This window comes from Pseudophryne corroboree, chromosome 4, assembly GCF_028390025.1.
Source record: "Pseudophryne corroboree isolate aPseCor3 chromosome 4, aPseCor3.hap2, whole genome shotgun sequence".
NCBI lineage: Eukaryota > Metazoa > Chordata > Amphibia > Anura > Myobatrachidae > Pseudophryne > Pseudophryne corroboree.
The window spans coordinates 902716503-902731594 of NC_086447.1; the positions used below are offsets into that span (position 1 = coordinate 902716503).

Sequence of the window (15092 nt, forward strand, 5' to 3'; positions counted from 1 at the left end):
CATCTCCCCCATTGTAACTGACAGTCCGGATTAAACTGCAACAATCTTATCCACAGTCATTACCCGCTCCCACGCACAGTTACAGCCACAGTTCTATGCTTTCCCACACACAATTCCTGTAGCCTCCAAATGTGCAAGCATTCCCTGCAAGCTCACCTCTTCAGCAGCTTATCAATTTCCAGAACCATCCAAATAACCTCTGTAAATACTCTACCTAATTATTCCACTCTACACAGTTCTCACAAAACTTACATGTGTTCTCTTTCTACATTCACACATCCTGCTGACTGCAGGTCAACATTGCTGTGTGATCGGCTCATACAAGGCACCAAGAACCTACAATCAAGCTGGACCAATTTGCACTATGTACTGTACCACATACCCTCATGTATCAAATTTCTGTATCCCTATAAATTGTATGCCTATGGGCAGGGCCCTCTTATCTGATTCTCTGTTATCAACCAGTCTTGTTTTATTGCTATTTTCCTCCTAACTGTAAAGCACAATGGACTATGCTGATTCTATGCAAGTAAATGTTAATCATTTAATAACATTGGGGGTGATTCCGAGTTGTTCGCTCGCTAGCTGCTTTTAGCAGCATTGCACATGCTAAGCCGCCGCCCTCTGGGAGTGAATCTTAGCATAGCAGAATTGCGAATAGAAATTTCTTAGCAGTTTCTGAGTAGCTCCAGACTTACTCAGCCAGTGCGACCAGCTCAGTCCTTTTCGTTCCTGGTTTGACGTCACAAACACACCCGGCGTTTGCACAACCACTCCCCCGTTTCTCCAGACACTCCTGCGTTTTGCAACTCGAACGCCTGCATTTTTCCGCACACTCCCATAAAACGGCCAGTTTCCGCCCAGAAACACCCACTTCCTGTCAATCACACTACGATCAGCACAGCGATGAAAAAGCTTTGTTATGCCGTGAGTAAAATACCTAACTTTTGTGTAAAATAACTAAGCGCATGCGCTCTGCGAACCTTGCGCATGCGCAGTAAGCGACTAATCGCAGTATAGCGAAAATCGGCAACGAGCGAACAACTCGGAATGACCACCATAAATCAACAAATCAGCATGCAAACAATCGAACAACAGTAAGAAAGCAATTTCCAGATATTATATTATCCCTGCAACCCTCCTGCCTCCATACACAGGCAGTTCTAGGAGACGGGAGTTGCCAACGTTTTTTTGTGGATCATTAAAATAATAAAACAAAAACACGAATAGAGATCAAAGGATTAAACTCACTAGCGGCTTCGTGTTACCCCTTTAAATGTTACCTGTACCTAACCACTATATACAGTATATATATATAACTTACTTAACCACTATGAATAAAAACACAGACAGCATTTCTGGCGTTTAAAATGTTTGTCATATTTATTATCGACTTTTAAATTCAAATTTTTAAATGGTGGCGTCACTAAAGAACGGACAGGAAAACCAAACATACCCACACAGAAACCAATACAGGTAGTTGGTGTCCAACTCTCCATTCCACAACCTACCCGTTCAGGTGGCGTAAACATTTCCCGTCCAGGACAATTGGTTTACTCCATACCACAATGCAAGGAGAGCGTACCCACTAAGCCTAAAACTTGGCAAACAAACTACCGTTCTTTACCGCCGCACACAAACACTAATAAACCGTACCCAAAAAGGGATGGGAGGTTGGGAAAAACTGTAACAAAGAGGCCTGAATCAGAGCCGGACGCAATGTCTCTGTTGGATGCAGTGGAGTGAGTTTTGACCACTATGCATGCGTCATGGCTGCACTGCGCGGCAATTGAATAGCAACAGCAGACAGAGGGAGGACTTATTCACAAACTGAGTGACACGTATCCTTTTGGGGGAGGATACGGTGGTGGTGGGGGGGCCTACAAAAATGCAGACGTGCCATAACACGCCCACCAGACAGAATACCTTTATGCATCTCTTTAGCCACCTCCCAGTCACCGACCAGTAACGCACAATTAGAGATGAGCGGGTTCGGTTCCTCTGAATCCGAACCCGCCCGAACTTCAGGTTTTTTTACACGGGTCCGAGCAGGCTCGGATCTTCCCGCCTTGCTCGGCTAACCCGAGCGCGCCCGAACGTCATCATCACGCTGTCGGATTCTCGCGAGGCTCGGATTCTATCGCGAGACTCGGATTCTATATAAGGAGCCGCGCGTCGCCGCCATTTTCACACGTGCATTGAGAGTCATAGGGAGAGGACGTGGCTGGCGTCCTCTCCGTTTAGAGAAGAGAGAGACACAGTATTTTGGGGAGCATTATTAGGAGGAGTACTACTATACTGTATACTACTATACTACTTGCTGAAGTGATATTTATAGATTAGATAGTGTGACTGTAAGTGTATTATCTGACTTGTGGGGGAGACACTGACAGTGGGGAGCAGTTAGAGTCTGAGAGCAGGACTCAGGAGTACATATAACGTACAGTGCACACTTTTGCTGCCAGAGTCAGTGCCACACTGCCATTGTTGTGACCACACTGACCACCAGTATAATAATATATTTTGTGATTGTCTGCTTAGGCCTCGGAGTACTAGTTGCAAGTTGCAACGTGACCTGAAGTGACCACCAGTTTAATAATCAATCACCACCAGTTTAATATATATATATATATATATATATATATATATATAATTGTATATAATATATATATATATATATAATATTGTATACCACCTACCCGTGGTTTTTTTTTTTTCATTCTTCTTTATACATACTACTATAGTAGCTTACTGTAGCAGTCTGCGGTGCTGTGCTGACCTGACAGTGTCCAGCAGGTCCGTCATCAGTCATTACATAATAAATATATATAGTACCTGTCCGGCTGCAGTACTAGTGATATTATATTGATTTCATCTCATTATCAATCATTTATCATCCAGTCTAGACTCTATATTAGCAGCAGACACAGTACGTTAGTCCACGGCTGTAGCTAGCTACCTCTGTGTCGGCACTCGGCAGTCCATCCATAATTGTATAACACCTACCCGTGGTTTTTTTTTTTTCTTTCTTCTTTGTACATACTACTATAGTATAGTAGCTTACTGTAGCAGTCTGCGGTGCTGCTGAGCTGACAGTGTCCAGCAGGTCCGTCATCAGTCATCATTACCTAATAAATATATTATCTACCTGTCCGGCTGCAGTACTAGTGATATTATATATACATACATATATATATTGATTTCATCTCATTATCAATCATCCAGTCTATATTAGCAGCAGACACAGTACGTTAGTCCACGGCTGTAGCTACCTCTGTGTCGGCACTCGGCAGTCCATCCATAATTGTATACCACCTACCCGTGGTTTTTTTTTTCCTTTCTTCTTTGTACATACTACTATAGTATAGTAGCTTACTGTAGCAGTCTGCGGTGCTGCTGAGCTGACAGTGTCCAGCAGGTCCGTCATCAGTCATCATTACCTAATAAATATATTATCTACCTGTCCGGCTGCAGTACTAGCGATATTATATATACATACATATATATATTGATTTCATCTCATTATCAATCATCCAGTCTATATTAGCAGCAGACACAGTACGTTAGTCCACGGCTGTAGCTACCTCTGTGTCGGCACTCGGCAGTCCATCCATAATTGTATACCACCTACCCGTGTTTTTTTTTTTTCTTTCTTCTTTGTACATACTACTATAGTATAGTAGCTTACTGTAGCAGTCTGCGGTGCTGCTGAGCTGACAGTGTCCAGCAGGTCCGTCATCAGTCATCATTACCTAATAAATATATTACCTACCTGTCCGGCTGCAGTACTAGTGATATTATATATACATACATATATATATATTGATTTCATCTCATTATCATCCAGTCTATATTAGCAGCAGACACAGTACGGTAGTCCACGGCTGTAGCTACCTCTGTGTCGGCACTCGGCAGTCCATCCATAATTGTATACCACCTACCCGTGGTTTTTTTTTTTCTTTCTTCTTTGTACATACTACTATAGTATAGTAGCTTACTGTAGCAGTCTGCGGTGCTGCTGAGCTGACAGTGTCCAGCAGGTCCGTCATCAGTCATCATTACCTAATAAATATATTATCTACCTGTCCGGCTGCAGTACTAGTGATATTATATATACATACATATATATATTGATTTCATCTCATTATCAATCATCCAGTCTATATTAGCAGCAGACACAGTACGTTAGTCCACGGCTGTAGCTACCTCTGTGTCGGCACTCGGCAGTCCATCCATAATTGTATACCACCTACCCGTGGTTTTTTTTTTCTTTCTTCTTTGTACATACTACTATAGTATAGTAGCTTACTGTAGCAGTCTGCGGTGCTGCTGAGCTGACAGTGTCCAGCAGGTCCGTCATCAGTCATCATTACCTAATAAATATATTATCTACCTGTCCGGCTGCAGTACTAGTGATATTATATATACATACATATATATATATTGATTTCATCTCATTATCATCCAGTCTATATTAGCAGCAGACACAGTACGGTAGTCCACGGCTGTAGCTACCTCTGTGTCGGCACTCGGCAGTCCATCCATAATTGTATACCACCTACCCGTGGTTTTTTTTTTTCTTTCTTCTTTGTACATACTACTATAGTATAGTAGCTTACTGTAGCAGTCTGCGGTGCTGCTGAGCTGACAGTGTCCAGCAGGTCCGTCATCAGTCATCATTACCTAATAAATATATTATCTACCTGTCCGGCTGCAGTACTAGTGATATTATATATACATACATATATATATTGATTTAATCTCATTATCAATCATCCAGTCTATATTAGCAGCAGACACAGTACGTTAGTCCACGGCTGTAGCTACCTCTGTGTCGGCACTCGGCAGTCCATCCATAATTGTATACCACCTACCCGTGGTTTTTTTTTTCTTTCTTCTTTGTACATACTACTATAGTATAGTAGCTTACTGTAGCAGTCTGCGGTGCTGCTGAGCTGACAGTGTCCAGCAGGTCCGTCATCAGTCATCATTACCTGATAAATATATTATCTACCTGTCCGGCTGCAGTACTAGTGATATTATATATACATATATATATATATTGATTTCATCTCATTATCATCCAGTCTATATTAGCAGCAGACACAGTACGGTAGTCCACGGCTGTAGCTACCTCTGTGTCGGCACTCGGCAGTCCATCCATAAGTATACTAGTATCCATCCATCTCCATTGTTTACCTGAGGTGCCTTTTAGTTGTGCCTATTAAAATATGGAGAACAAAAATGTTGAGGTTCCAAAATTAGGGAAAGATCAAGATCCACTTCCACCTCGTGCTGAAGCTGCTGCCACTAGTCATGGCCGAGACGATGAAATGCCAGCAACGTCGTCTGCCAAGGCCGATGCCCAATGTCATAGTACAGAGCATGTCAAATCCAAAACACCAAATATCAGTAAAAAAAGGACTCCAAAACCTAAAATAAAATTGTCGGAGGAGAAGCGTAAACTTGCCAATATGCCATTTACCACACGGAGTGGCAAGGAACGGCTGAGGCCCTGGCCTATGTTCATGGCTAGTGGTTCAGCTTCACATGAGGATGGAAGCACTCAGCCTCTCGCTAGAAAACTGAAAAGACTCAAGCTGGCAAAAGCACCGCAAAGAACTGTGCGTTCTTCGAAATCCCAAATCCACAAGGAGAGTCCAATTGTGTCGGTTGCGATGCCTGACCTTCCCAACACTGGACGTGAAGAGCATGCGCCTTCCACCATTTGCACGCCCCCTGCAAGTGCTGGAAGGAGCACCCGCAGTCCAGTTCCTGATAGTCAGATTGAAGATGTCAGTGTTGAAGTACACCAGGATGAGGAGGATATGGGTGTTGCTGGCGCTGGGGAGGAAATTGACCAGGAGGATTCTGATGGTGAGGTGGTTTGTTTAAGTCAGGCACCCGGGGAGACACCTGTTGTCCGTGGGAGGAATATGGCCGTTGACATGCCTGGTGAAAATACCAAAAAAATCAGCTCTTCAGTGTGGAGGTATTTCAACAGAAAAGCGGACAACAGGTGTCAAGCCGTGTGTTGCCTTTGTCAAGCTGTAATAAGTAGGGGTAAGGACGTTAACCACCTCGGAACATCCTCCCTTATACGTCACCTGCAGCGCATTCATAATAAGTCAGTGACAAGTTCAAAAACTTTGGGTGACAGCGGAAGCAGTCCACTGACCAGTAAATCCCTTCCTCTTGTAACCAAGCTCACGCAAACCACCCCACCAACTCCCTCAGTGTCAATTTCCTCCTTCCCCAGGAATGCCAATAGTCCTGCAGGCCATGTCACTGGCAATTCTGACGATTCCTCTCCTGCCTGGGATTCCTCCGATGCATCCTTGCGTGTAACGCCTACTGCTGCTGGCGCTGCTGTTGTTGCTGCTGGGAGTCGATGGTCATCCCAGAGGGGAAGTCGGAAGACCACTTGTACTACTTCCAGTAAGCAATTGACTGTCCAACAGTCCTTTGCGAGGAAGATGAAATATCACAGCAGTCATCCTGCTGCAAAGCGGATAACTGAGGCCTTGACAACTATGTTGGTGTTAGACGTGCGTCCGGTATCCGCCGTTAGTTCACAGGGAACTACACAATTTCTTGAGGTAGTGTGCCCCCGTTACCAAATACCATCTAGGTTCCACTTCTCTAGGCAGGCGACACCGAAAATGTACACAGACCTCAGAAAAAGACTCACCAGTGTCCTAAAAAATGCAGCTGTACCCAATGTCCACTTAACCACGGACATGTGGACAAGTGGAGCAGGGCAGGGTCAGGACTATATGACTGTGACAGCCCACTGGGTAGATGTATGGACTCCCGCCGCAAGAACAGCAGCGGCGGCACCAGTAGCAGCATCTCGCAAACGCCAACTCTTTCCTAGGCAGGCTACGCTTTGTATCACCGCTTTCCAGAATACGCACACAGCTGAAAACCTCTTACGGCAACTGAGGAAGATCATCGCGGAATGGCTTACCCCAATTGGACTCTCCTGTGGATTTGTGGCATCGGACAATGCCAGCAATATTGTGTGTGCATTAAATATGGGCAAATTCCAGCACGTCCCATGTTTTGCACATACCTTGAATTTGGTGGTGCAGAATTTTTTAAAAAATGACAGGGGCGTGCAAGAGATGCTGTCGGTGGCCAGAAGAATTGCGGGACACTTTCGGCGTACAGGCACCACGTACAGAAGACTGGAGCACCACCAAAAACGCCTGAACCTGCCCTGCCATCATCTGAAGCAAGAAGTGGTAACGAGGTGGAATTCAACCCTCTATATGCTTCAGAGGTTGGAGGAGCAGCAAAAGGCCATTCAAGCCTATACAATTGAGCACGATATAGGAGGTGGAATGCACCTGTCTCAAGCGCAGTGGAGAATGATTTCAACGTTGTGCAAGGTTCTGATGCCCTTTGAACTTGCCACACGTGAAGTCAGTTCAGACACTGCCAGCCTGAGTCAGGTCATTCCCCTCATCAGGCTTTTGCAGAAGAAGCTGGAGACATTGAAGGAGGAGCTAACACGGAGCGATTCCGCTAGGCATGTGGGACTTGTGGATGGAGCCCTTAATTCGCTTAACAAGGATTCACGGGTGGTCAATCTGTTGAAATCAGAGCACTACATTTTGGCCACCGTGCTCGATCCTAGATTTAAAGCCTACCTTGGATCTCTCTTTCCGGCAGACACAAGTCTGCTGGGGTTGAAAGACCTGCTGGTGAGAAAATTGTCAAGTCAAGCGGAACGCGACCTGTCAACATCTCCTCCTTCACATTCTCCCGCAACTGGGGGTGCGAGGAAAAGGCTCAGAATTCCGAGCCCACCCGCTGGCGGTGATGCAGGGCAGTCTGGAGCGACTGCTGATGCTGACATCTGGTCCGGACTGAAGGACCTGACAACGATTACGGACATGTCGTCTACTGTCACTGCATATGATTCTCTCACCATTGAAAGAATGGTGGAGGATTATATGAGTGACCGCATCCAAATAGGCACGTCACACAGTCCGTACTTATACTGGCAGGAAAAAGAGGCAATTTGGAGGCCCTTGCACAAACTGGCTTTATTCTACCTAAGTTGCCCTCCCACAAGTGTGTACTCCGAAAGAGTGTTTAGTGCCGCCGCTCACCTTGTCAGCAATCGGCGTACGAGGTTACATCCAGAAAATGTGGAGAAGATGATGTTCATTAAAATGAATTATAATCAATTCCTCCGTGGAGACATTGACCAGCAGCAATTGCCTCCACAAAGTACACAGGGAGCTGAGATGGTGGATTCCAGTGGGGACGAATTGATAATCTGTGAGGAGGGGGATGTACACGGTGATATATCGGAGGATGATGATGAGGTGGACATCTTGCCTCTGTAGAGCCAGTTTGTGCAAGGAGAGATTAATTGCTTCTTTTTTGGTGGGGGTCCAAACCAACCCGTCATTTCAGTCACAGTCGTGTGGCAGACTCTGTCACTGAAATGATGGGTTGGTTAAAGTGTGCATGTCCTGTTTATACAACATAAGGGTGGGTGGGAGGGCCCAAGGACAATTCCATCTTGCACCTCTTTTTTCTTTAATTTTTCTTTGCGTCATGTGCTGTTTGGGGAGGGTTTTTTGGAAGGGCCATCCTGCGTGACACTGCAGTGCCACTCCTAGATGGGCCCGGTGTTTGTGTCGGCCACTAGGGTCGCTTATCTTACTCACACAGCTACCTCATTGCGCCTCTTTTTTTCTTTGCGTCATGTGCTGTTTGGGGAGGGTTTTTTGGAAGGGCCATCCTGCGTGACACTGCAGTGCCACTCCTAGATGGGCACGGTGTTTGTGTCGGCCACTAGGGTCGCTTATCTTACTCACACAGCTACCTCATTGCGCCTCTTTTTTTCTTTGCGTCATGTGCTGTTTGGGGAGGGTTTTTTGGAAGGGCCATCCTGCGTGACACTGCAGTGCCACTCCTAGATGGGCCCGGTGTTTGTGTCGGCCACTAGGGTCGCTTATCTTACTCACACAGCTACCTCATTGCGCCTCTTTTTTTCTTTGCGTCATGTGCTGTTTGGGGAGGGTTTTTTGGAAGGGCCATCCTGCGTGACACTGCAGTGCCACTCCTAGATGGGCCCGGTGTTTGTGTCGGCCACTAGGGTCGCTTATCTTACTCACACAGCTACCTCATTGCGCCTCTTTTTTTCTTTGCGTCATGTGCTGTTTGGGGAGGGTTTTTTGGAAGGGCCATCCTGCGTGACACTGCAGTGCCACTCCTAGATGGGCACGGTGTTTGTGTCGGCCACTAGGGTCGCTTATCTTACTCACACAGCTACCTCATTGCGCCTCTTTTTTTCTTTGCATCATGTGCTGTTTGGGGAGGGTTTTTTGGAAGGGCCATCCTGCGTGACACAGCAGTGCCACTCCTAGATGGGCCCGGTGTTTGTGTCGGCCACTAGGGTCGCTTATCTTACTCACACAGCTACCTCATTGCGCCTCTTTTTTTCTTTGCGTCATGTGCTGTTTGGGGAGGGTTTTTTGGAAGGGCCATCCTGCGTGACACTGCAGTGCCACTCCTAGATGGGCCCGGTGTTTGTGTCGGCCACTAGGGTCGCTTATCTTACTCACACAGCTACCTCATTGCGCCTCTTTTTTTCTTTGCGTCATGTGCTGTTTGGGGAGTGTTTTTTGGAAGGGCCATCCTGCGTGACACTGCAGTGCCACTCCTAGATGGGCACGGTGTTTGTGTCGGCCACTAGGGTCGCTTAGCTTAGTCATCCAGCGACCTAGGTGCAAATTTTAGGACTAAAAATAATATTGTGAGGTGTGAGGTATTCAGAATAGACTGAAAATGAGTGGAAATTATGGTTTTTGAGGTTAATAATACTTTGGGATCAAAATGACCCCCAAATTCTATGATTTAAGCTGTTTTTTAGTGTTTTTAAAAAAAAACACCCGAATCCGACAAAAAAAATTCGGTGAGGTTTTGCCAAAACGCGGTCGAACCCAAAACACGGACGCGGAACCGAACCCAAAACCAAAACACAAAACCCGAAAAATTTCAAGTGCACATCTCTACGCACAATACATTCCAGAATCAGCGCGGCACTGTCAGTACTGCAGCTTTGTACGCAGACACCATGGGATGGATGCGCTGTGCGACTCTTTAAAGATATAGGCGCATGCGCAGTCACAAATAAAAAATCTCATATTTTTGAGAACACCGCCATTGCGCCCAGTTCAGAATCAGCCCCTTAGTGATAAATGCCACCCAACATTCCAATCTGCAGAAATGGGACCCTGCAAGCCATTAATGTGGCCGTTGCATAAAGGGGGCATGGATGTGTTTCAATTAGAGATGTGTGGTTCGGTTTCCAAGGAAACTGAAACTGCCCGAACTTCCATGTTACGAGTAGATCCGAGTCGCAACTCGGTATTTCCCACCAGGCTCGGATCCGAAAACGAAGCAAAACTTCATCCTCCCATAGTTGGATCCCTTGTTTGTTTTGGATTCATTAAAACTGTAAGTTCCGTTCAAGGTACCAATGAGGCGGAATTATGAAGCGGCTATTGACCTAATAGCAATAAATATATTTATCTCAATAGGATAGTCGTGTAATAATTCTTGGTGTATGGCAACAGCTACAGGCTAGGTAAACTATAGTGGAGGAACAGTAGGTGGCGCTGTACCATAACTTATTACTGCGTAGTCGCTCTTGGTTTGTAACAGGGTTCTCTCTTATACTCATCCACCTGTCACACTTCCTTGTTATGCTATGAAGTTTATTTGTACTGGTCACAGTAAATTTTATCCTCCCAGCATGTTGGTGCCGGAACAGAGACATTATTGCTGCTGCATTGAGAAAGAGCCTGTTTTTAGTGTTACCGTCACATCAGTAAGCTCGGAAGAGCAGTATTATGTCTCGTTCCTAATTGCTATGAGCACAGTTACGCACAGCTGGACATACAAACCCCTAGAAATGCTGAACGTGTCAGAATAATGGATTGATTAACTTCTCTTTCCCTGACACCTTGGCACCAGGTCTCCGGATCCTCCAGTACCTGCCATGCATTGTCCAGTCAGATGCTAGGAGCGCCTGGCTTGTAAACCTGCTGTGAAATGAATTGATGAATCCACAGGAACGTAATCTATCTCTACAGATGAAAGTGATCCCACTGAGAGCCTCCCAGCATTTAATGTAATCTGTATATTCCATTGTTTCTTTCTAGTATGTGACTGGATTGGGTTCGTAACCTTCACATTATTTAAATCCTATGCAGCCGGATAAATAACTTAACTATCTGGCAGAAAATTACCAGCGGAATGAGCAGCTGATCCTACGTGAAAATAGTCTAGACTAGAATTGCGCAAAACGGTATTTTTAACTGAAATAACTTAGATGGTTAGTAAGAAAAGCCAATGGTCCAAGTGGTTTCATCTGAAGCTAGATTACTGATAATGGCGGTTAGTCTAACAAGCAACCAGGCAGTTGCTAGTATAAGCCCTACATGCTATGTGCTGCGTTATGACCCCCTGCCCCTCCCACCTTCCCTGAGAATGCGCTATGGTCTGTGGAAGTGGGGAGTTTTGCTGATGATAGGGTTTTATTTCTCAGTTCCCCCAGTGCATCTTAGAGAATACCAACAGTGATGATATGGGCTAGGGTGACCATATTATCCCTTTTACCTGGGCCACTCATGGATTACACAGGTTCTGCGGCTGATTAAAACCAGCTGAAATGTAGGCTTGAAGTCCGCCAGCCACAGAACCTGTGTAACCCATGAGTGTCCCACGTAAAAGGGATAATATGATCACCCTATGATATCACAACAAAGCAGATGGTCTTTAATCAGTAGGTTGTGTACTCACTTCACTAGCCAACAAAATGGCTGCCCTAAAACATTCATAGAAAACAAAATGGCTGTCCTAAAACACCAATAGACAACAAAATGGCTGTCCTAAAACAATAAGATGTGTACTCACTTCACTAGCCAACAAAATGGCTGCCCTAAAATATTAATAGACAACAAAATGGCTGTCCTAAAACACTAATAGACAACAAAATGGCTGTCCTAAAACATCAATAGACAACAAAATGGCTGTCCTAAATGCATACCAGCAAACCAAACACTAACAAAGTAAGAGTGGAAGCGTAATCTAATAGTGTACTGACAGCAGCAGCAAGTTCCAGCAATATTTCATGTTTTTTACAGTTGTTGGTTCGCTACTTTATAGCTGTGTAAATCAAATAAAAGTATGAACCAATACCACCAATTCTGGAGAATTCAACTATTTATTGCTCTGATTTTTATTTATGGGGAATAAAAATCAGAATTTGAGGAACATATGATACTGATCATTTGTCACAGAAATATGTCTAGAACGAGCTCACTGTCTGTAATGACCGCCACAGTCAGCTGCAGTTGGGGTGTTATTCACAAACCAGAAAAATCTGGGTGCATCGGACCAAACGTTAAACTAAGGTAGTATTTACTTATAATATGGCTTACGTTGGAGCGTATCATCCTGTTGGGAATACCAGTGGCCTTCTTTCCATTCCAAGCCGTGCATGGGTGGCTGCGCTTCCTCATCAGTAGGAATGACCATGAAATGGCTGCATGAACTGCGTCCACCTCTGAACCACCCTATAATAAGCTTAGTCCGTGTACAGTACAACTAGGCGCTCATTGACATTCCCTGTAATTCTCCCAGCCAACAAACAGCTCCATAGCTATTACTATCCACTCAGGTCACAGCAAGTAAATGGGAAATGTGTCCTAGTTCTGCCGCCTCTGACACAGTAGTGATGTCCCCGCTTTCTATCTTCTGGTGCTTATATCTAGGCTGCTAACGAGTGGGAATACCAGTATTACATCGGCCTGGGCGAGCTTGTGCATTAAAAGAGAAAATAAACACTAGGGGGTATATTTACTAAGGTCCCGATTTTGACCGAGATTACGTTTTTTCTTCAAAGTGTCATTTTGGGAATTTACTAAGCAAAAATCTCGGCAGTGATGAGGGCATTCGTAATATTTTGGAAGTCCTAGGAAAAAAATACGAATCAATACACCATCGGTCAAATACGCCTGCAATTTGGTAGAAATCGGTCATTTACTAAAAAGTGCAAATCACAAACACTGCCGACAATAGCCAAACACTGCCGTGCTGAAATACAAATCGTGAAAAAGTGCTAAAAAAAAACAGACCTGCTTTTTTATCCCGTGTTTGGATAGGCATGCACGGATCCATGAGATCCGTGCATGTTTTTCAGTGGGAAGGGGTGGGAAAGTGTTATTTAAAAAAAAAAAAATGCGTGGAGTCCCCCCTCCTAAGCCAAACCAGCCTCGGGCTCTTTGAGCCGGCCCTGGTTGCAAAAATATGGGGGGAAAAATGCCAGGGGTTCCCCCATATTTAAACAACCAGCACCGGGCTCTGCGCCTGGTCCTGGTTCCAAAAATACGGGGGACAAAAAGCGTAGGGGTCCCCCGTATTTCTGAAACCAGCACCGGGCTCCACTAGCCAGATACATAATGCCACAGCCGGGGGACACTTTTATCTAGGTCCCTGCGGCCCTAGCATTACATAACCAACTAGTCACCTCTGGCCGGGGTAGCCTGGAGGAGTGGGGACCCCTTCAATCAAGGGGTCCCCCCCCTCTAGCCACCCAAGGACCAGGGGTGAAGCCCGAGGCTGTCCCCCCCCATCCAAGGGCTGCGGATGGGAGGCTGATAGCCGTTTTGTCAAAAAATTAATATTGTTTTTAGTAGCAGTACTACAAGTCCCAGCAAGCCTCCCCCGCAAGCTGGTACTTGGAGAACCACAAGTACCAGCATGCGGAGGAAAACCGGGCCCACTGGTACCTGTAGTACTACTACTAAAAAAATACCCCAATAAAAACATAAGACACACACCTTGAAAGTATAACTTTAATACATACATCCACACCTCCATATACACATACTTACCTATGTTCACACGAGGGTCGGTCCTCTTCTCCATGTAGAATCTATGGTGTACCTGTTGAAAAAATTATACTCACAAAATCCAGTGTAGAAGGCTCCTCTTTTAATCCATTTGTAATCCAGGTACTTGGCAAAATAACAAAACGGACACCCGACCTCGCACTGAAAGGGGCCCCATGTTTTCACATGGGACCCCTTTCCCCGAATGCCAGAAACCCCCTCTGACTTATGTCTAAGAGGGTTCCATCAGCCAATCAGGGAGTGCCACGTTGTGGCACCCTCCTGATTGGCTGTGTGCTCCTGTACTGTATGACAGGCAGCACACGGCAATGTTACAATGTAGCGCCTATGCGCTCCATTGTAACCAATGGTGGGAACTTTGTGGTCAGCGGTGAGGTTACTTTCGGTCAACCGCTGACCACAAAGTTCCCACCATTGGTTACAATGACATCGAAAGTGTAAAGTTGCAACTTTTTGAATTTATTACGACTAATTTACTAAGCTGTCGTATTCTGCATTTTCGGATTTTCCGATGTCGATGTCATTCGGTTTTTTTGGCAGTGTTTTACGTGAGTGACTTGTAAAACACTGCCGACTTTAATACAATGAATCTCGGCCGGATCTGAGAGATCCGTGCTGGGCTTCATTGCGCACCTTTTTAAAAAATGAAATCAGTGTTAAAATAAAATAAAAAATTGCGTGGGTCCCCCCTCCTAAGCCAAGCCAGCCTCGGGCTCTTTGAGCCGGTCCTGGTTGAAAAAATATGGGGGAACAAATGTCAGGGGTTCCCCCATATTTAAACAACCAGCACCGGGCTCTGCGCCTGGTCCTGGTTCCAAAAATACGGGGGACAAAAAGCGTAGGGGTCCCCCGTATTTCTGAAACTAGCACCGGGCTCCACTAGCCAGATACATAATGCCACAGCCGGGGGACACTTTTATCTAGGTCCCTGCGGCCCTGGCATTACATAACCAACTAGTCACCCCTGGCCGGGGTACCCTGGAGGAGTGGGGACCCCTTCAATCAAGGGGTCCCCCCCCTCCAGCCACCCAAGGACCAGGGGTGAAGCCCGAGGCTGTCCCCCCCATCCAAGGGCTGCGGATGGGAGGCTGATAGCCTTTTTGTCAAAAAATGAATATTGTTTTTAGTAGCAGTACTACAAGTCCCAGC

The 15092-nt window shown here is 45.6% G+C and overlaps 1 protein-coding gene across 1 annotated transcript in view; it reads right to left on the bottom strand.

Annotated features, from left to right (window-relative positions):
• Positions 1–15092, bottom strand: part of ALK (ALK receptor tyrosine kinase) — a 1590950-nt gene that overhangs the window by 731432 nt on the left and 844426 nt on the right. The window lies entirely within an intron of this gene.